This window comes from Tyto alba, unplaced genomic scaffold, assembly GCF_018691265.1.
Source record: "Tyto alba isolate M040663 unplaced genomic scaffold, T.alba_DEE_v4.0 Super-Scaffold_26, whole genome shotgun sequence".
NCBI lineage: Eukaryota > Metazoa > Chordata > Aves > Strigiformes > Tytonidae > Tyto > Tyto alba.
This window is the reverse complement of record NW_024881300.1, coordinates 6,823,277-6,846,453: the sequence shown is the minus strand read 5'-3', so window position 1 is coordinate 6,846,453 and position 23,177 is coordinate 6,823,277.

Below are 23,177 nucleotides of genomic sequence, written 5' to 3'. Positions count from 1 at the left end.
AACACCAAATTTTCTTCTGTATCTTTTCAAGTGCAGAACATCAATGAAACAAATCTCTGCATGGAGCTCTGTTAGGTTTTTTATTTTTTTAATTTAAATATTTATCAAAATCCATGAATAGCTATCTACAATGAAACTGGGTTTTAAAAAACATTTTTTTTTTAATATAACATTTAGAAGTTTGGGGGCTGATTTTATGGTTACTTCAGGTGCTCATAACCATGGCTATACACATCTGATGCTTTACAGGACTTCAATATTAAATTGTAGATGTCAAACATTGCTCACATTGGACTGCCCTGTGAGCTGTAAAGGACCACAGGGAAAAAAAGGATTTAAAAAAATTAAGGCTTTTCCATAACTGCTAAACATAAAACAAACCTGTCACCTTCTCACCAACACTTAAAGCAAACAGAAATCCGTTCTATGCTTAAGATAGAATTTCCTTATATAAAGAGGTTTTACAAATAAATTAGCCTAAGCCTTGAAATAGTAAAACTTATATACACAACTAAACTCATTATGCAATTTAGAGAAGTTTAAGAGGAAACAGCATAATTTACCTTAAAGTTAGCAAAATGTTTAATAAACCAGTAACAAAAAGCAATATAATTATTAATCTGCTGTTTTATAGAATTCAACTAAAAATCACATATATTTCTATGTTCAGAATTGAGATATAGACTAAACCAAGAGTATTATACAAGTAAAATTACCTCTTCTGTGAAGAAAAACAAAAAAAACCACACACACACACAAAAAAACAAACACAAAACTAAAACAAACTAACAAAATCCTCAAGTTTTATATTCCTAATTAACTTTGCTTCACAGCAGTACACTAAAAAAGATAGGAAACAATGCAGAATTCATAGGTAAGAACCCATTTATTTGTCCTTCAAATTCTCTTAGACCCCTACTTAAATTAGGAAGCTTTTAGAAAGAAGAGAAAAAGCATGAAGGCCTCCTCACCCTTACCACAAATTCAGTCCATGGCTTGGAACAGTTCACTAAAGCCTGTTTACTACAAAATGTAGATACGTATGTGGCTCATTGGTGGCTCCTATGAGCTAGAGCTATGCACCTGCAGTGCAAATACCTCTTCTGCAATACAGCTCCTAGTACAATTGTCGTGAGCAGGGGACAAGCCCGTGGTGTGACACAGCATTGGGATGTACCAGCTGTACGGCCATAGGATCAGGGGAACCCCAAGTTTCCATCAGCAGCTGAGCCTCACAGCCCTTCCCCAAACAGGCATTGTACTTGCTACAAGCAGACCACTATCATCTAACCCACCAAATCTGGCATAATTTGGTATAACCCTTGTCTGGTAAAAGAATTGTTACTGTAGAAGAAAGTTGTGAAGTTCACCAAGTATTATATGAGTTACTGTGACTGACTTCTTTATCTTCTGGTTACATGCTGGCTTTTAATTCCTAATTTCTTAAACCCACTGTTCCTTTCAAAATTTTCTGTACTTTATTTTCTGAAAACACTTTGGTCCCTAAATCTTTGTAGGTACTGAACATTTGAAGATGTTATTTGCAGGATTCATATAGTTAAATATTCATGGTATTTAAAAGACCAACAAAAGTGCAATGTGTACTTTTTATATAGGTAGAAACAAACAAACAAACAACACTGTTAGGATCATCTAATTAGGATTTTTAACGCATAACATCTAAATATGGCAGATTCAAACAAAAGCTGTCCATGAAATGTTCAATTTTGCTATCATGTGTATTGATGGTTTCTACTGAAATACACATTTAGATCCATACCAATCAAAATAAGTAACACCAAAACTGAGTCAAATCCTAACCACATTCCTAAGTAAAATGGACCAAACTGTAAATCTTTCCTCTCTGTTCAGCTCTTAATAGAACACCTGGTCAGGGACCATGGACCATGTACAGAACTCCAGAAAGATTGAAGTCTGTTCCTTTCTGAGGTAAGTAGTAGCACTCTTGTGAAGCTCTGCAAGCACAATTGCAACAGCTCTGGGTTCTGCCCATATAGATCCGTATGTTAGTCTATTCAGAGGGATACCTATTTTGGAGTAAATAAAAGTTCAAAGGTCAAATTGTTTTTCTTACTATTAGTTTCTGCCTCATGCCAAAACATTAAGCATATTAGCAAGTATATCTTCCCTAACCTCTCTCTCTCTGTATCCTGTTTGGTACTGCTTACATAAAACTCTTCAGAATTATTATTAAACATAAACTAAACCTGCTCCTCTAAACCAAACATCTTTGAACTTCAGTCAATCCCCCTCAAACAAATAAGCTGTTTTGAAAATTATTTCCAGGGCGATGCCTGTTGCCATAGAGATGACATTAAGTGAAAAGGACAAAAAATATAGAGGGTGATAAACTGCATGGTTGGATGACACACTTGACTTCCAAGTCTGTGTTCAAATGAGGCATACATGCCAAGATTTTTTATGAAAGACAAAATTAAAATGTATCACTATCAAGCTGTAACTGACAAGGTATTGTGTGGTGGCTGTTAACATAATGCTCCATATATTTATTGTTTGTCATTTTTCTGGCCCTGATAAAGGTCTTTTAGAGCTGTAAATCATACCATTAAATCTGCCACTAGAAACAGAGGCTGTTTGGAGAATGAAAAGAAAACACGGAACTGAATCACTACTTACAGGTTTCTGCTTCATGACAGACCTTAACTATCACATCAGGGATGACATTTATTCTTTGAATTTGGCATATTATCAAAAGTCAGACTGTTGGCTTATGACCTAACTTAAGAAAAAATTCTCTTGAAGACTAGGCTGTTTACCATGGCAATGTATTGTACAGACACAATATACAATTAAGTACATATTGCTTAAGACAATATGAAGTTATTCACTGCTTTAAAAATATTGATTCACTCACAAGAAACATTCCTATTTACAAAATAAGCCTTCTCTTCACATGTTGTTCATGAAGGGCATACAACATTATTGTGAAGATCTTGATTGGTATTAGTTGTAGTACAATGCAGTAAAGCATTTGCTTAGGTTCCTGCGTTAGTAGTTTGATCAACAGTTTACAAACACAGGCTTAGAGACACCTAAAACTGACAACTGACTGGAACAATACAAATTGATACAAAACTTGATAGAGATCTGATGGAAAAAAATATGATGTATGGCACACTGAGAACATCTTTTTAATACTGGCAATATGGAAACTGTTTTACTAATCCAGATCACACCACAGATCACAATCCTTAACACCTAGGCACAACATCCTGTCTCAACACTGGCCTGTAGCAAATGACAGAAGTAAACAAAATTACAACAACAACAAAACCTGTATAAAACAATACAAGTACAAAGTGATCTTTCATCTTCAAGGAAGATGAACAGTATACAGACTCTTAGAACCTGTCAGAGTAACTTTTAAAGACATGTGTCAGAGCTTGGGAATAAGAAAAGAGACTACCTACAGCATCAGCACACTAAACAGCAATTTCGTCTACACAGGACTTCAGTTAAATTAACAACTGAAATACCACCTGACTTCACGCAACTGTATTTTATAGAAGGGATATCAGAAGAAAGGTAGACTTGGAGAATGGTCTCTGGCTACTCAAGTCCCTGGTATAAGCAATAGCATTGAAGTGATGGCTACGTTTAGAACCAGCTAACGAAAGCAGACAATTCTGCAGACAGGACACAGTTGAGTCATCTTACACATTAGAAAGATGTTACACATCTTGTACCCACCCAAAACCACACCTTTTAAAAACACGTATCTTAAAATTCTTGCTAAGATTACACTTGTTTCCACTCTATTCCATTAAAATTTCACTATGTATTTCATCTGATCTGACAGAAAAACACATGATATAAACGCAATGCATAGAGCAAGACCACAGAGAAGCACAAGTCAAAGATGAAGCATAGTGTCTGGGTATAATACATGCTTCATATTAAGTAGAAACAAAACACACAATCAATTGATGTCATTCTGCCTGTAGCTCATTCTGAGAGCTCCACAGAAAGTTACTACTAAAATACCAGTTTTACTCTTGCTGAAAACAAAATCGGTAGTTAACACAATGTCATTTATGCATAATTTAACTAAAATGATGCCTTTGATATTGTACATACTGACAAAATGCTGCACGGGCAATAACAAGAAGTGCTGCAGGCACAGTAGGATAGAAAGCTGTGTGCTTAGTAATCAGAAACTTTTTGAACATCTGACTATAACTAGGTACCTTTTATGGCCTACTCTTATTAATGAAACTTTATAAATTTTTTACTGGATTTGTCAGTTAAAATTAAACAAATAAACAGCCTATTCCAGCATGAAACCACCTGATTTTATTCCCCATGTGAATCAATGACCTTCAATGAATAAACAGAAAGGTATGAAGGTGTAGATTACATAATTGAAAGTATCTCAGGTTCACTTGTTTGCACACAAAATTGAAGGCTCATATTTCATTCAAAATTTGCTTTAGAGAAAACAGTTTTCCTCATAGTATAATATTCAATAGTTTTCAATTAATTGGTGAAATATGATCACTCAATCACCTGCATTTCCTTTACTTTCCCAGGCTATTAGAAAGGATCTTTTTTGCTGTTAGTCCTTAAAATTCTTGTGGAATATAATACCAGAGTCATGTTAAGTGTAATTAATACTAAGTTTTTATTTTAAATGCAAGCAACAAGGGAAAAAAAGCGGCTTTTAAACTACTTCTGCTCATGTTTGTGTGTATCAAATATTTTCCCCAGAATTATTTTCCTATTTTAGTGAAGAAAAAGCATACAATTTATTGCAAAATTAAGATATACATGTGAGCTGTGCATAGCAAAGTGTGGAGGTAAATATATTACTAAGAATATACCTTAAGTCTCTAAGGAGATCTAATTTATATGGAATACTGGACGATATAACAATAAATGTATCTAAGGAATGATACACTGCAACAAAATATCTTCCTACCATGTAGCTATAGAGAGAATCTACATATTTACATACTGTTTTAAGACAAATGCTAATGTGAATGAAAATAAGCTCTGAAAAAGTATAGGCAAAGTATCTATGTGCATCTTGAGCCCCACTTAAACCCTCATCTTGAAATAAGTTACTGCAAATGAAATTAATTTTAACCAAACTTTTAAACAACATATAAAAGTAATAATAATTAAAATTGTAAATACACTTCCTTTGCTGTAGATCTGAAAGGGGCCAGTAATTCTCAAACAGCTTCTGAAATCTCACCTCTTTTGTAGTCTAATTGGTTACATCAGTAAATTGCTGGGTGAATGCTTTAAAAGGATGCAGAACAGGAATAGAAATACAGCTTTATGGGAAGTGAGGTGTGAGGCCATTAAATGCATTCACTACATCAGAATGTTTTTAATCCTACTGACCAATTAAGTAAAAGGAATATTGGAGCAAGTAAATGTAACAGTCCTGTTGCTGACTGTAATAACAGATATGACCAATGCGATAAAATGTGAACATTAGCTGTTAATTAACTTGATGAAAATATTTCTTTTGTGACAAATTCTTGAATTCTTCTCCAAATCACATTAGAGGAAAGAAGAAGAATGATCAGACCAGTCCAAAACAGAGCAATTTGAACATTAAGTTTTAAAATTCCAGTCAAACCAAATTAGTAGATTAGTTCCAAGAAAAACTACATTGGTGACTTTACTGACTATTCCTGAACAAAACTCTCTACTTTGGATACTATCTGACCTTATCTCCTACTAAAACTATAAGTTACACTAACTTAGACTCTTTTATTTAAATCCTAGAAATTTCAGAACTTGCCTAAAAATGATGCCATGTCTATCAAAATCACTGTAAGCATATTTACCTTGGTTGAAATATCTATCTTGTTTAGATCTACTTTAAAGAGCATTTCTTGCCACTAATTAAACTTCCTACAGTATTTCTAAGTTCCTAATTTAACTGTGTGAATTAATTAGATCTCAGCTCTACTCACAAATACCTTTAATACCACTTCCTCTCCCTTCAGTTGCTCCACATGGAGGAAGAAAGAATATGTACTTTCCTTTATAGAGCAGTCTGAGATCTATTAAGAGAAAACACTACATTAGAGCTCCTTATATTCAGAAATAAAAATCAGACTTAGTGATTAAACAAAATTCTTGGTAAGTAGGTTGGTAAGTAGGGTTATGACATTTGTGGTAGCTTTAAAAACCAGAAACAGTGAAATAGCACATTTGGGATATGTAAACATCAAATTCAGGGTATAAATGAAGTATAACAAGCTTCCAAGGATGCTTATGGAATAGAGACTAATCATAGTTTACATAATATCAACTGTCTAGCTAGTTTGTTTTTAAGATGAGAATTAACTCAGGAATTGGACTGAACAAACAACAAGGGATTCCCTTCAGAGATGAACTATGAAATAATTTGGTTTCCATTGTTCAATAATCTAAATGTGGTTACCGTGTTATTGATCTACATGAGACATGTTTGGGTAAACCCGAGATGGATCAGTCAAACACCAAGTCCAACAATGCCAAACTTTGTGATGCTAATCTGCTATGGTCACAAAATTTAACATTAAACTTTTAACCTCACCACACCAGTAGTCATTGTGTTCTGGCTCTGCTATTTAATAGCTATTTGTATAAATGAATAAATATTTATTGTCCTATGTATACATGGAACATATACTGGTGATTTACATCCTTAAAGTAGAAATTGATCATATAAGCTCTTAACTGAGCTTGTAGCTGTTATTAATATAGGTCATTTTAATAACAAAAACATTAATTTGAATTTATACATGAACAGTAACGGTACTGCTTTTAGGGTTTTAGGCACTCAAAAAAAATATTTCTCCAAAACTGATTGACACAATAGTCCCTCATTAACTCATGTTAAACTATCATTAATGCTGCCTAGGTATAAGGAACACCTTTTTAAACTCTTGATCTAAAAGTCATAAAGTAACAGAGAGATGTACAAAAACATGAGAGAAAACATAACAAAAGGAAAGTAAATTCATTGCTTTCTATTATCATATTTGTGCTTTCTTTACTGACATTACAGTATTTTAAAGGTTTATTGCTTTTTGAGCTACTCCAATAACAAGAATTTTTTTTTTTTTTTTTTTTTTTTTACTTTTCTTCATAGAAAGATTACCAGAACTACTAGCTTGTGGTTTGACAAATAATATGACAATTGGTCCAAGTAGCCCAACAGACTAGCCTAAAGCAGTAGAAAAGCAGACTGCTTAGAGTAGCCTACCTCTTTTTAATATTTTAAACACTGATGATTGTAGAATATTGAACAGATACCACCTCTAGTCTCAATCAGTATAAACTGAACTTGAAATAGGACATTCAATAGGCCAAAATAAGTAACTTGTTTTTATAGTTTAAACAACACGTGGCTGTCCTAATTCTTATAAGTGAATTTTAACAACAAAATAATCATTTGCATTCATGATTAGGTATGACACAAGTATAATGAAGTACTGTGTCTTCACTTTATACAGTATTTCACACAAGATCTGGTATACATTTATAAATATGAAAAACTTTAACTTATGGAAAATCTTCCCATGGAAGTTTAATAGAGTTATGTAGAGTTTTGTAAAAACTTTTCAGAATTTTCTGCATAGATGGAACTACAGACAAGGTACCTGTGTAAACTAAGTTTAACACTTGTAAAAAAACAGATTAATGCAAATTTCAAAATTATAATGATGAAAGAAGTGGTTATTAAATAACTGTTCAGTTTCTTTAATTATCACATTTCATAAAAAAGACCAGTTTTGTCTGAAAATTATAAGTATCTGTAGTACAGAAAATTACATTCTGGCAGATCCTTAGCAATGGTCCTGTAGATGGTCCACATTAATTTCCCAAATAACAGTCAAGGAATCTGAATTTGAAAGCAAGGGAGCATGTTTCTCAATTTTATCAAAAATTTAAAATTTTATGATACCTTGGAAAGTAACAGTTAATATATCTGTAGCCAAATAGTATGCAAACCACTATAAATAGCTCTCTTATTGTAATTCAAGAGCTAGATAATACAGAGACAAAAAAAAAAGATAGTTATAGAAAGGAAAAATTCAAGGCTGTCGAGAATATTTTCTCTCTACATCACAGCATTACATCAACTCTCACAGGGATTCACAGCAGGAGTGAAAGTTCATAAACATATATTAGTCTAAGTAGTCTAGGTATTTAAAAGAATATACTTATTCACAAAGCATGTATCTTGAGGTACAAAGAAAGAAAATAAGGAGGATGCCTAGAAACCAAAATTGAAAAAAAATCTATGTATGAGAGGCTTTGAAAGTAACAACCTCTTGGCTTATGATACCTTTGACTCTTTAAAACTAGGAGAATGGAAAACATTTTCCATGATTTACAGAATTATAGGTAGAAACATACATGTGTTATCCCTAAAAACTGGCTGCTTTGCAATAGCTATTACATGTACGCATACAAGAACACACGTATAGAGCTATATATGAATATGGATGTGTTCTCTTGATCAAGAATAATATATATTAATATATGTATATATGAATTAGTTCACAAAGTTTGATTGGAAGATGTCAAATAAAATGTTATTGTCAGAACTTTTTTTTTAATTATTATTTTGTATTTTATTTATTATTTGGATAGATTTCACCATACTTCAGTCCTACATGAGAAAGTCTTATAGTCACATCTAAAGACTACAAATTTAGGAACCTCTCAAGCTAATAAAAGAACAATTGTAATTCTGTTTTTTTTATAACAAGTTATAATACTCAGCAACATTTTGTGGGACTAAATAACAAAACATATCATAAATATTACAGAAATGTTTTTAAGCTGATATTACAAGCTATATTCACTGCCTGCTCAGTTATGCTTAAATTCAGCCACACGTCTCTTGCCACTGATAGGAACAATACACATGTAGTTTTCTTCAGTAAAAACGAAAAGTTACACATTTGAAGGAAATGTACTGGACCACCACTAGCTTTTGAACTGGAGAGGTCTTTGGCCATCAAAACCATTAAAGAGTAATGTTAATGCCTGCTGGAGACTGGAACTTTCAGGTCTACTTTCTGTCTCATATCAAACACAGATAAGTGGTCCCCTATAATTTTTATGACTATGGTGTCAAAAGTCTTCCATCCAAATTGCAATAAATATTGTAATGAAGTCTGGAAGCAAGGCCATTTGTAGTTGCTCGGGGCTGAGAATTAAGATAGCCTGTTTCTAGTTAGACAGTCATTAGAAAGATCTAACATCCGTGGTAAATGGTTTCCTGTTCTGAGTACTTGAAACTAGTTTTAGTAAAATTGACTTCCTGAACATTTTCTTATAACTTCTCCAACATATGAATTTGGATTTTACACCTTTTTTTTTTTTTTTTTGTTTAAATGGTGGGTTCTTCACAGATCATCCCCCTAAGTAAGTACACTTAATTCAAATGAATTAAGAGCCCTGTCCTGCAGGTAGCTCTCTACACTCACATATTTTTGTGTTGATCCAAAGCCTGTTATATCAGTATAAAGCAGAATGCAGAAACATGTTACCAAATACTTCAGAGAAATAAAATGTGATGTATCATCCTATACTTTGTCTAAACCAGAACTGGTGCAGATTTATCTTTTTTCCTCCTTTCAATTTCACTCATTATTTCAATTCACAGAGCTCAATTAACATTACATTAGTTTTAAAAGGCTCAAAGGGATTTACAGTTGAATTTTCATTAAGATTTCAAACCTAGGCCCTCTGTCTATAACTTAGATTTAAACTTCTAGCTTCAATATTGATAAAAAATGTGAAAATCGGGTAATTCTAATATAATTAATTCAGAATTCAAACATATGCAGTTCCCATAATACTGTGTATTGACTCTTCTGAAAGATGAAGTGTGGCAACTTTTTTTTTCAATGAACTAAGCTTATTACTACTTTATACAAAAACATAAGATTAGTTGAGAATGCAGTTAGAGAATAAAACTCTCTATATGAAAATGTATATTATAATCATATGAAGACAAATTGAGAGTCTTTGCTATTCAGGTTGGTCAGATTGTCCAAAGTAAATTAGTGTCTTTGGGGAACACTTCTCCATCATCCTGTTTGAGATCCTGTTAAAGATTATAAGACTTTGCGTAGATGGCATACAAGTATTCTGATACCTCACTCCCACTAAGTGCCTACAAACTCCCATTAAGATGGATTCTGAGATACTATTCTGTGTAGGTATGCACAGAACTATTTAAGAAAACAGAAGCAGGCACATTTGATTGTAAGCAACTCCCATAGGCAGGAGTTAGGTATCTAAATACATTTGTGGATCTGCACCTAGGTGTGTTAATCAAAATAAGAAATCAGAGTATTATAAGGAATTTTATATTAAAAAATTCTTATTTTAGGTAAAAGTACCTTGACTTGGAGAAATAATAGTGAAAAGTGGACACTTTAATATTCAAGCTATTAGTCTGAGCATAACTTTTTTCCTGTTCTACAATGCACAGTTTGCCCATAACCTCTCATAAATTGCATATTTAGACTGTGATTTTCTGTTTTGTGGGTGCCTCCCAATCTTTCAAAATTTGACCTTTTATGGTTTGCAGTACAGTAATGGTTTCTCTCACCTATTTATTTGCCTATGAAAAAATATCAAACAAGTTAGATCTCAGTAAACTAGATACAAATTTAAGACACCTACAAGGGTACACTTGGAGGGTTGTTCCAACAACTCCCCCGGTCATCCAAAAATTCCTAAAATAATCTGTACCACCTTTCTGCAAAATAAATATTAACAGAATATTTCATGCATGTTAAATCAGAAAATGTGAACATGAACTTTTCATTCACATGCTCTGAACATATTAGTGGACAATGTACTCAGGTCTGGACTTTGCATTCATCTGATATATTAAAAAAAAGGATGAAACAGACCTTATTACTTATACTTCTACACTAGTTCAACTAAAAATGGTGCATTTAAATCTGTATTTGATAGAATAAATATCCCTTTTTGTATTTCTTGACAAAACCCATAAATTGTTAATTTCTGCCATTGTGTTCACTGAACAACTGTAATTGCAAGTAAATGCTGAAGTTAATGAAAAAATTAAGGAAACTGGTTTCTTTATAAGAATTAATGAAACATTTCCACAAAATCTTTTAATATACCAATAATGCCTCATAATTCTTTAAGAAGCTGTAACTCCATCGTCAAAGCTGAATAATTATAAAAAATGAGCACTCACCTATGAAAGGCCTTGGGTTCTATTTAAAACCCAGACACTGGTTGAGATAAGCATTTGGAAACATTCTTTAAACCTTAACAATTCACTGATGTCACTTTCACCTTAATCTCAATCTTCAATTTTTTATCAACAGATTGTCATATACTAAGGCTTAGGTAATTTATTGTTTCTTTTTAGGTTCTGGGTGCAGTGAGGGCTTTTTGTTTGTTCTGGTTTCTTTTTTTGGGGGGTGGGAGGTGCTGTTTTTTGTTTGGTTTTGGGTTGGTTTGGTCTTTTTTTAATTTTAACTGCTGAAACTATTGCTAAGATTTTACTCTAGACTGTAAGATGGATGGAGTCCCTTCTCCATCATAGTTGGCAATGTACACAAAAGTTCTATAGACACATATGCAGCAGCTCATCCTTGACAGCTGTCTGACCTCAGGGGCTGTAATGGTGGCCAACATGAAAAATTGAAATACTTGAATACCTGAAAATTTTTGCCAAGATAACCAACAGATTTGAACTTCGCGTCATACTCCACTACTAGGAAGAATTACTTTCCCTCTTTTCAATGTTTTTGTCTCTGTAGAGTAGCTGAAGCATTCTGACCAGCTGATCTGCTCTGCCAAGGCACCTTTGTGAAATGCAGTAACATAATATTACTTCAAATAAAACTGACATGTTATTTGGGAAGTTTTTATTCAATGCAGACATCATTAGATTTACAGTATGTGAAGAATTATTGTATCCCTTCATATCTATTGCTAGTGGTACCTTTTAGAACATTCTTTGATTTGTGTTACTCTCTTCCCCCCTCCCCTACCCTATGTATGTCTTTAAAATACGGTAAGTCTATCATCCAGGACAGTACTACGGAAGTTTCTTCTTCAAAACATTCTAATAAAGCTGTTTGATCTTAGTTTGTGGTCTTTCCATACAAAGTGGAAAAATACATCAACTGTGATATCAGTACTCTCCGATTCTGTATTTTTTTAAGTGTACAACATAATTATTAAAAAGTAATAGCTGTGAATGTGCACAGGATCACTGCTAAATTATTTTGTTTGTGGGGTATTAAAATACTGTGTTATACCTACTTATTTTGAGAAATACCAATATTTTATATAGATATGGCTATCTATATTTATAGACATATTTTGTGTACTTACATATTAATAAAGCCTAATAAATTATTAATAGTGACAGTAAGAAACTTGAATATTAGTCTGCTTGGAAGTACATAAATTGCTCAGGCAATCATCTTCTACTAGAACTATGAAAAATATAACAACCTCCCCTCAAAATTATTTGCCGTTATGCAACTGAAAGGAGACTGGTTTAATCTGCATAAAGGTAATATATGCCTTTATTTGACCATGAGTGAATTCATAGGGACTTCATATACTTTTATTTCAGAGAAATACAGCTGATGTGGTATACTTCATATAGTTATGCCAGTTATCTGTGATGAAGATTAGACATAATTATGTTGGTAGGATATGCTGTAAATTACAATCAATGAGCATGACAGTTTTCTTCATTTCTGACTAATAATCATCTAGAAGAAAGACACAGAACTCTAAACAGTACCAGTTTGTGTTTCAGAATCTTTTCCATGTATGCATCATATAATCACATCAACTCCCATTACCAAATAGGGACATGCATTGACAAATGTGCAAAGAACTGTCTCCTGCTCAGGATGAATACTATGCAAAATATGATTAAATTGCTTAAAGAAATGTGTGTTGTAAAACAATAAATAAATAGGCAAGATTTAGGAAAGTCCTGTGTCTAAACGAAGTTTAATCCATCCCTAACAAATCAAACAGCTTTATTCAAGAATACTTAGCCACTACACGCAAAGTTATCACAAATCCTTCTAAAATACATGTCAACAATTTGTTGGTACTTGAATCATGTGGAAGACATCACACATTAAATCACTAGCAATAAAAATTATGCTTTTTGCTAAGTGTTTAATAAAAAAAAAAAAAAAAAAAAAACAACAAAACAACAAACCACCAAGCTACACAGAAAACTTTCCACTCCATTCTAGACTATCATTTTATCTTAGTACACTCTAATTAAAATAAGGAAAACAGAACATAGCTTCTGTATTAGTAAGAGATGTGTAGTTTCTCACATTAACACAGGTGTATATATAACTTCAGCTGTCTGTAGATCTGAACTTACATTTTAGACCACTACATATATAGAATCATGGAATCATTTAGGTTGGAAAAGACCTTTAAGATCAAGTCCAGCTGTAAATATAAAACCATTTGGCTGTAAATTCAAACTCCAAGTGTACAATGAAAATTAATTTTAATAGTGTATCTGTTTGAATCTGAAAGGCTGGTGTAGAAGATACACAGGATGAAAATGTTCTTTGAGGTTTTGTTTCCAAGTCAGGTTTGATTTTTGTTCTAGTTTGTGCAGAAGACTAGTTTACATTGATTCTAGCTAATGCTGGTTTAACGCCAGGAGTCTCTCTCCAGACACGTGTCCCTGAGCAGCAGTTCATGAAGGCTACATTTCATTAGGCCAGCAAAGAGCAGACACAAATTGTTTCATGTGAAAGAAAGCATTCTATACACTTTCAATGCACTACATTTTATTCTTTGTTGTAGAAGGGAGGCTTCCTGGCTCTTGAATAGGTAAGATATTGAGAGCATACACAGAATTCCACCTAAGAAGGGATGTAAGACTGTGACAACAGCAACAAATTTTATATGCAGAAATCTAACTTAGCAAGGTAACTGCTATCACAGTTTTCCTACATGCCTGTCTCTTTGTAAGAGGAAAAAATCTCTTTTCAAGTAGAGCTATTAGAGCAATGAGGTATCTCATTAGATGTTATATTTACTATTAGCCCTTGACAGAGGCAGAAACAGTACAACTTCTAGTAACACTGACAGAATTGACCTCACCCTTGATTACTACATCTCAAAGTTTGAACACTTTTCACTTCAGAAAGAAAGCACTTCAAAAATTTTAATTAAAAGTCAGATTTAATGTGTTCCTCTTCCAGCTTCCCATTTACCTGATCATGGGGTTTACATTTAACTAATGATAACTGTAACCATGCAAAGTGTCTTAATCCATTCTGGCATTAACTAAGCAACTGCACATTGACAGGGAAAATCCCTAACTGTTAAATATTAACAAAACCTCCTTATTGTCCCTGTCCCACCACTCTTGTCTTCCTTACAGGTTTAGATAGAAAGTCTGAATAATTTTTAAGCATTTTTCTGATGTCAAAATTTATAAGGAACCAACATGGAATGGTGGTAGCAAACACAAGGACCAGTTCTTCATGATTCCAATGAAGCACTTGGCCAGGAAGCTTTGATACCCATGAGACTAACAGGAATAAATTAACTGTCTCAGAGGTGAGCCCATTCTGTGGCTTCAATTTATAGGGTCTAAGGATGACAAAGTTTTAAACTACCAAGGACTCCATTGCGTATGAGAACGCTTCTTTCATGTTATGTAATGTTTGAAGCTTTTTAGGGTTTCACTGGATATTTTCATGCCTAACTGCAACAAGTAAAATTAAAGGTATTTCCATGAGAACACTTGCGCTGAGTCAGATCAGACATCCATCACTTGATATGCTGCCTCTAACAGTGATCATAGGGAAAAGTATACAAACAAGGCAAGCACATGTGATAACTCCCCTTCTATTCTTGCAACACACATTCTCAAAGAATGAATGGCTTAATCTTCCCCAGACATATTGGAGGTAAAACTGAATCCTAAAACTAAAATACAGACCTCAGAAAATGTAAATGGAAAAGCACAAAAGAAACTAGATAGAAACTGGATTCTTGGAAAACTTGATTTGAAGCTCTTCCAGGGACAGAAGAATACCATGAGATCAATGAACTACATTATCTAGCCAAAAGCTTTAAAAAACAGAGCAGACTAATTTGGGTAGCCATGGAGAAGTTAAGTTTATGGGCATATCCCACCTCACAGGTTAATTATTCCTTTCAAGACAGATACTGGATAGCCTTGGCTACAGGGAGATTTTTCTCCTTGTTTTGAAACTTAAAAATGCGCCAAACAACCATTGCAACTTACCACAAAATACAGTCTGTATTTTGAGGATTTCCAATCAACACACAAATTTGTCAACACCACCTCTTCTCTTGGATTTGTAAATACTTGACAAGTAACATGTGTTTGTTCATCCAAATTTGGATAAGATTTAATAGCAGAGTAGCTTCAAGAAGAGATCAAATTTATCCTACACAGAAATTTAAAACACTGTTGCCATTCTATGACATCTGACCATCTATGGCCAAAGATGCCATATTTAATTATAACATAATTTCTTCTCATACATTAGCAACGTGATGACTGGGTTCTTTTATATCTTAATATCATGCTCCAAGTTTCTCAGAACTTCTGCTTTCAACTACTTTTCTCCCTTGTTGTCAATACCCTTATGTCTTCTGATCTTCACTAGTTCCATTGATTCTTTTTATATAAAAGGAATACAGCTTTATTAAGACAGATATCTTATCTAAACGTAGTTGTGCTGATTTTAGTTTGCTATGCATATCTTCAGTTAGGCTACCAATAGTACATGTCTCTCCCTTATTCCTGTTGTAGGATACCTAACATTATAGTATGTAATGGTTCCACCCACCCTCCAAGGTCATTTCCATTGTTAAAGAAATAATAAATATTTCCTTTCACATTTGTCATTTGCCTTTGACATATAAAGAGGCATTTGGTTTTCCTACATAAATAAAATAGATAATAAAAGGAGGCTTTTGTTCATCTGGAACATTTTTAAAGCTAACTTCCTGTGACTTCACTCAATACTGCATGAAAAGTTTGATAATAATCAACTAGATTGCTCCAAAACAGAAGTTTTTGTTAAGATATTCAGATCACTAAATGACTAAGGTCTAAATTACATAAACATGATGAAATAGAATTTAAGCAGAAGTATTCAAATGCAGTATAGCATATATGACATGTATAGCTTAAAATAAAAAGATACATATTTTTTTATATTTTAAAAGGACATCACTGAGGAATTCTTGAGGCCTTTTAAGATATCTTTAATATATTTTCTGACAAGACAAACAAACTGCTAATAAGGATTTTTTTTTCTAAAAGTGATTCTTTGATTTTAAGTGTGAAAGAACGCAGAAAAATTTTTCCCTGCTAAACTAAACCTGCTCATGCAATCCGCCAAATCTAAGGAAACTAACAAGTGTTAACTGGGTCCAGTCTAATCTCAGTTTAATCAGATATCCATCCTAACAAAATTCATCACAAAACATTCTTGTAACTCAATGAAGATTAATTACATAGGTCGTAAAACCCCAAATATGTACTACTTCAAAATTTTTAAATTTCATTAGGATTAGTTCAAAGAAATGGAAAATTCCCGTGTATTGCTTTTTCCCTTACTCATCCCTCTTGACTCCTGACAGTTACTGAACTGGACTTTTCAAAATATTCTCAAAAGGGTGCAGTCTTCATATCTGCATTCTGTCTACAAACAAAAGCTATTATGAATGCTAGAATTTAAAAGTCTTTAGCAAGACAAATAAGCTTGTTTGGAAGTCTATGAAAAAACAAAAGCTGAATGGGTCTGATCATGAAAGTAGAATTAAGAACAAAATTTGGACCTAATTTAAGTAAATGGGCACTAATACACAAAGGTATTTGCCGGCTTAGAAAGGCTACATTTCTGTTTAGAAAGTCTCCCTTGAAAGTTAATTTAAGCATCCATTATAAAACTCAAGCACCTAATAAACAAGAATTTCTTCATCTAAGAGCAGCTTCCAACTGAACTAAATATATGCTTAAAAACTTCAAAAGCTTTTATAATACTGGTCGCATGAATATAAATTCTTAAATAATCAAGTAGAAAGTTTATGTTGTATTTACATGCTATCAACAGGCATAATTTCTTGCTATTATAATTCAGGAAAAATCAATGCTATACTACTGTCATTAATAAAACAATGAGTCAATAGGCACAAACTTTTAATATAAGCCTAATTATGAGTGTCTCTTTGCATGAAACTAAAGATATTGAAAATGTTGACATTGGAGATGTGCCCTTGAACCAAAAGCCAAGTATAAGTCAATAATCTATTATGATTTTCATTTTGCAGTAGTGCCATTATTTCAGAAGGTCTCAAAAATCAATTTAGCATTTAGTATATCTGTGTAATAATGACATCCTAATTAAAAATCCCAATCTGAATAGCAGAAAGGATAATGTTTAATCTCTAATCAATGAGCACTGAGAGAAGAACTTATAGGTGCAATAACCTTTCTTAATGAGGTTTACTTTTTTTTTTTTTCACAGATTACATATTCCTTCATATTTCTGATAGACACTCTTAAAAAGAGATGCATGCAGACATTCTGAAACTAAAATCAGTACATACATTTACAAGTTATCTAGAGAAAAATAATGAAGAAAAAGGTATCTTTGGTTCTTTATGGATTAAGCTGCTATTAGTACATAGGGAACTTGACTGGTAATTTTTTTAACACACAAGACCTCTAAATTAACAAGCCACCTCAAAGGTAACATCATTACTTATACATCCCTACACCCCTGTGAATCTATTCATAGGATGAAATGTATATGAGATTCTTTTCTATTTACCAGTAAGGGTGGCATTATATTTGAGAATTACGTCTCAATTTTTAAAAAATAATCCTTCATTTTCCAAATTATCCTTATTAATTTTAGACTATGGATTCTGAAGATTTACTAAGAAATAAATTCTGTATAAAATATCTCTTATGGCAATAACTACATTTCCTTACAAGTGTTCATCAGTGCACAGGATAGCTGCTCAATTACCTGTGTGTCAAATGATTATCTGAGAGCTCAATTTCATCTCTACTACCCTTCCCCCGCTTCATATTTCAGTTATATATGCTGCTGAAGTGTTACACATCTTTGAACCTGCTATTTCTTCTGTTAATTTCCCACTAAGAGGTGCTGGAGTAACAGATGTCATAATTATTCAGTTATGCTCCTTCCACATTCATTCTTTGAAGGCTTTGTATAAGATGGACCCACTGGACATTAATTTCAGAAGCAGTGTAATCTTATAGTGCTACAGCCAGATGTAGTCATCCTCATGTGAGTAAACGAAGTCTAATATATTAGACTATTGCAGAGGTCTGTTAACTTTGTCTTATAAATGCTCAGATTGCTTCAAACACATAAAATTTAAGTATATGGCCACACTTTCTATTCTGTGGCTGTTACTTTGTAAGAGTGTGCCAATCACTGTATTGAGCATTATATATATTTTTAAAATAATTAAAAAAAAAAAACCACCAACAACAAAAAGCAGGAGTTGCAATGTAGTCTGTTTTGAATGTCATTAACAAACTCTATTAAGAGGTTGCTTAGGGGCTCATAGTATTATCCATACAAGCTGAAAGATCATTCACAGTAACCTCTCCACACAACTGAAATGGCAAGAAATTGTTCCTAACAGTTTAAAATTACTTTAAAAACAGATCTGTGCTACTGAACACACTAGTAAAATGGTAACATGGAGGGCTCACAGAACCCTACAACTGAAAAGAAAGACTTCCATGCTATATCCCCATAAGTGCTACAGCACTTCTCACTAGGATTGCATGGAGATACTTACAGACATCGGGGGGGGGGGGGGGGGGGGCAGGAAACGTAACCAGTTGGCATAAGACTTTCCCTATATTAAATACCAAGAAAGATGTAATGTTTATGGACCTCTGAGAACTCTGGGAGAAAAAATCCTGATGCTTAATGCAACTTGCAAAATATATCTATATAGTAATCCTTTCAATCAAAACAAGCAAAAACTCACTTTGCAACAATGTATATGTTTTAAAGTCAGTGTAGCACTGATCTCCACATTTAATTTTCTACTTCAAATGTATACAGATCCCTGACCCTACCCTCACGGTCACTGAAAATATTAGGCATTTTAGGATTTTCGTTAACATTCTGAAACATGGGAAGTCATATGTAGTAAACAGGAATAAGGGATTTGTTACAGAAAAGGAAAGCAACATAGTCCCCAGACTGCAAATACAAAAGGATGCCAAATAGACCAAAAGCTACGAGTTGAGGTTTGGAATAGATCTCCCTCTCCTTCCTTCCCCTCTACCAATCTGTGACACTAGAACTATTCTCAATATGTGCATACATACAAATTGTGTCTTGTTCTTATTTTCTAAAATACTGATTAACTTCTATATGCAAGAAGCTTTTATGCATCAGAAATGACTATTTTTATATGCTATACCCTCAGGGTATAGTACAGTATAATCTATACTTATGTGCTTTTCCATGTCATGTGCTTGTAGCCAAAATGTGAGAGCAGCTATGAGAAAATTAAATAGAACAAGAGCTGCCATGTGCTCCACAATTAAAGGAAACACTAAGTAGCAGCAATGGGAATTAAACAGGACACTGTGTTATGCCAAATACCAAATGTGAAACCAAAATATCTGCCAAGCCTCCCCTATTTGTTACAATTTTTCCATATTTAGGTAAATTCATATAATTATGTACCCTGCAGTGGTAATGGGACTGTGCTTTAGTCCTTTTGCAGCATATGTTGTTGGAACAAATATCCTCTTTGAGGGGGAAAAAAACCAACTTGGCCAAGATTACATATGTTGATTTTACATTGGCATCCTGACTGTGCCCAACAGCTGGTCTTAAATGTAATGAAACTGTGTTGGATTTATTCAGTTAAACAACTTTGCAAACTCTTTAAGCATATGTATTTCTTACAGCTCCTTATGTTTTTTAACCTGCTTTGATCAGAGCACCAGCAGTTGCACTATTTTTCTTAAAACTGAAATATATCTGTGAGCCAAATAAGTATATTTAAGATTTATTTTCTTCTTATACTCTGCGACCCCAGTTTTAAACAAGTGATCACATCCACAAACCTCTCATGACTTTTTCAGGTATGTGCTTAACAGAAGGTGTGAAATGAGCATGTTCCTGCCTAGTGGTTTTTTTTTTTTTTTTTTTTTCCCCACAATCACTACAGTGTTCAGCAGTTTTACAATCACAAGGATGTTCAAAACATTTTCCTTTTGTTGTGTGAAAGACACGGTGGAAAAGGCATCACATTGGGGATTTTTATAGCTGCACACTGGATGATTTTATCAGAAGTACTGCAACATGTATGTGAAATATTTTCTATGACAGAGGGAATACAGTATACCAGCCATATTCCAAAGGTAAGTCAGGCCACTTTCAGTCAGAGAAACCTGCCATTACAATGTGTCTCCCAATCCAAGGCAGTTGATGATATGCTCAAATGCTGAAGTAAGTTCAATATTTCTGAGCACTTTTAGAAGTCTCTTGAAGGCAGGAGCAACTGTTGAAACTGAAGACATACTCTAAACTGCTGTCTCGATCATAAGCAACTACGCCCTGCGAACACATGAACCTATCCAGGAAGCAGAACAGTCATAAGGCAGAGTTTAAATATACTAAGATCACACAAATTGTAGCATCATCATTGTGAATAATTTGTAAAATAACAATTTATTGACTTAGTATACATTGTCATTTATAAACAAAAAATTTCAAATTACAAGTTTTAAATGCATAAAAATGATACTCAAGAACACAGCAGTATCTGTATCAATCTAAAATAGTACTTACTGAAACATCAGAAGAAGATAGTGCCTGATCCCATTTTAAGGATAAAATCTCACTTTTCAAAAGGTTATAATGCTCCAGTTATCTATCAACACTGTCTTATTTGTACACTCAGCATAAGATTTCAGGTCCTTTAAAAGGATGGGGATAGACTGAGGATTATCACTGCGCAAGTAAAATGGACTGAGAAGTCTGCCAACACTTCTCAAGGGTATTGCCATCGTCATGGTGAGCCTTCATTACATACATGGCAAACTCTCACATTTCTAAGAAAACCTCTGGGTAAGGTTTAATCTCTAGCATAATGCAGAGCAGCTAACCATGCCGTTTAACATTCTTAGTAGGAGAATCTTTTACTATTTTTATTTTTTGAAAGACTAATCTTCATGGTAGGGTCTGACAAAAGTTTGTTATACGTTTTTGACTTCCTTTAATACATTCAGACAACATTGTTATTCAATCTCACATTCTAGTCTCCTGAACAAATTAAGGGAAGAAATCAGTTTAACAATACTATATAACTATTTATTTTCCTCAAAACAGTAGTATTAAAGTGTATTAACCATCTCCCCCCATCACCATTCCATGAAAGGGAAACTGAGCTGGTCCAAAGACTGAAATAGCCTAGATTAACCTCTGCACCATGCAGAACTTTACATGACTTGGGAGTTTAAGACAGAAGTCAGCTTTTATTTCATGTAAGGCAAGCCCACACTTCCAAACACCTGATGTTCTTCAAAGGACAATGACATTCATAGAAATCCTATCCTCTAAAATGATTTTATGTTACAGGTTCATCTTTATAAACACTCAAGCTATAACTGGCTGAGCAGTTTTAGAGCATTTTACACTAGTTACAATTAGCAGTGGATGATCACTGGTAGGGAACGCACAGCATTTACCAGTAGTCTGCTACAAAACTTTTAGATTTAATAGATGACTGAAGTCTTTAAATCCCTCCATTAAATTCAACAACTTCCAGATTAGAGATTATAGAGTGTATAAAATGACAGTTTCGGTAACTCAAGATACCAATCTGAGCAACACCAGTTGATTTAGACTACGCACATTCTCCTTAAATGTCTGTAATAGTAAAAATAAAACAAAAAACATAGGTAAATAAATCAAATATTTGCTTTCCCAAACAGATATAGAAATTGGTTTGAATTTAAATTTTTATTTATTTATTTATTTATTTAAATCTAGGAAACACTCAAGGATGTAATATTAGCTAGTATAGCTTATTTTATTTGATAAGTAAGGAAAAGTAAGTACAGGAGTACTTCGTCTTGCTTCAAAGCAGAATAAACTTGTTTAGAAGTCTTTCATCAATGCTTTCAAAGACATGAAATTTGGTGTGAACTTCAATTAAGAGTACCAGAATGAGAAAATAAGACTTGGAAGAAATGAGAAAACACCAGAAGTTTTGAAAGTTTTATCAGAAGTAACTACAATAGGTCTTTGACTACCTCTTTCAGTGGCAAATGACATTAATGCAATGTTTATTTTAGGAGAAATATGAAACAGTATATGTTCATAAAGATTTTAATATATATTTATATATTTCTTAAAAAATAAATGCCTTGCCTATTTTAAAATATGCAGGCTACATTGTAAATGAGCAAGGTCTGTACCTTCCTAACCAGAAATGCTCACACTCCCGATCTTTATGACTGTACCGTGAAAGTGCTATTATAACTTATATAACTACTGTATTATAGCTGTGCCTGGTAATACAGTATAAAATTTATTTTTTCTGTATCTAATAGTATATTGACTCAGAGACAAATGTTGTATATTTTTAAGATAAAATTATGAATTTTTATACATCTAGACAGTTTAGGTTTGAACATTCTTTTTTTTCTTTCCTCACCATTTTTACAAAAGCTACTTATTTTATTCATGTTCAGTGGAAATTTAATCTGAGTTCTGGTAGGAGCAACTATTCATTTAAATTAATATAGCATATCTACCTATACACTGCATTCAATGAATTTATCTAACAAAATCTTTTTATTATACCAAAAATTTTGGGGGGTTGGAAGGTGGGTGAAGGACGCAGGTGAGAGAATTTTCACAAAACGTGTCAGCAAAACTATGAATCATTTAAGGAAGAGGAATGACTTTGTGAGTTGTAACACAATCCTATAGTAATTAAGCACACCAAGACACTAATCATTTTTGTACAAGAAATTCAAATCAGGACTACTATTTCACCATTATCTTTTCCACATAGGTAAGATAGAAATTGGATTCCTTTTCTTAATTTAGTTCAAA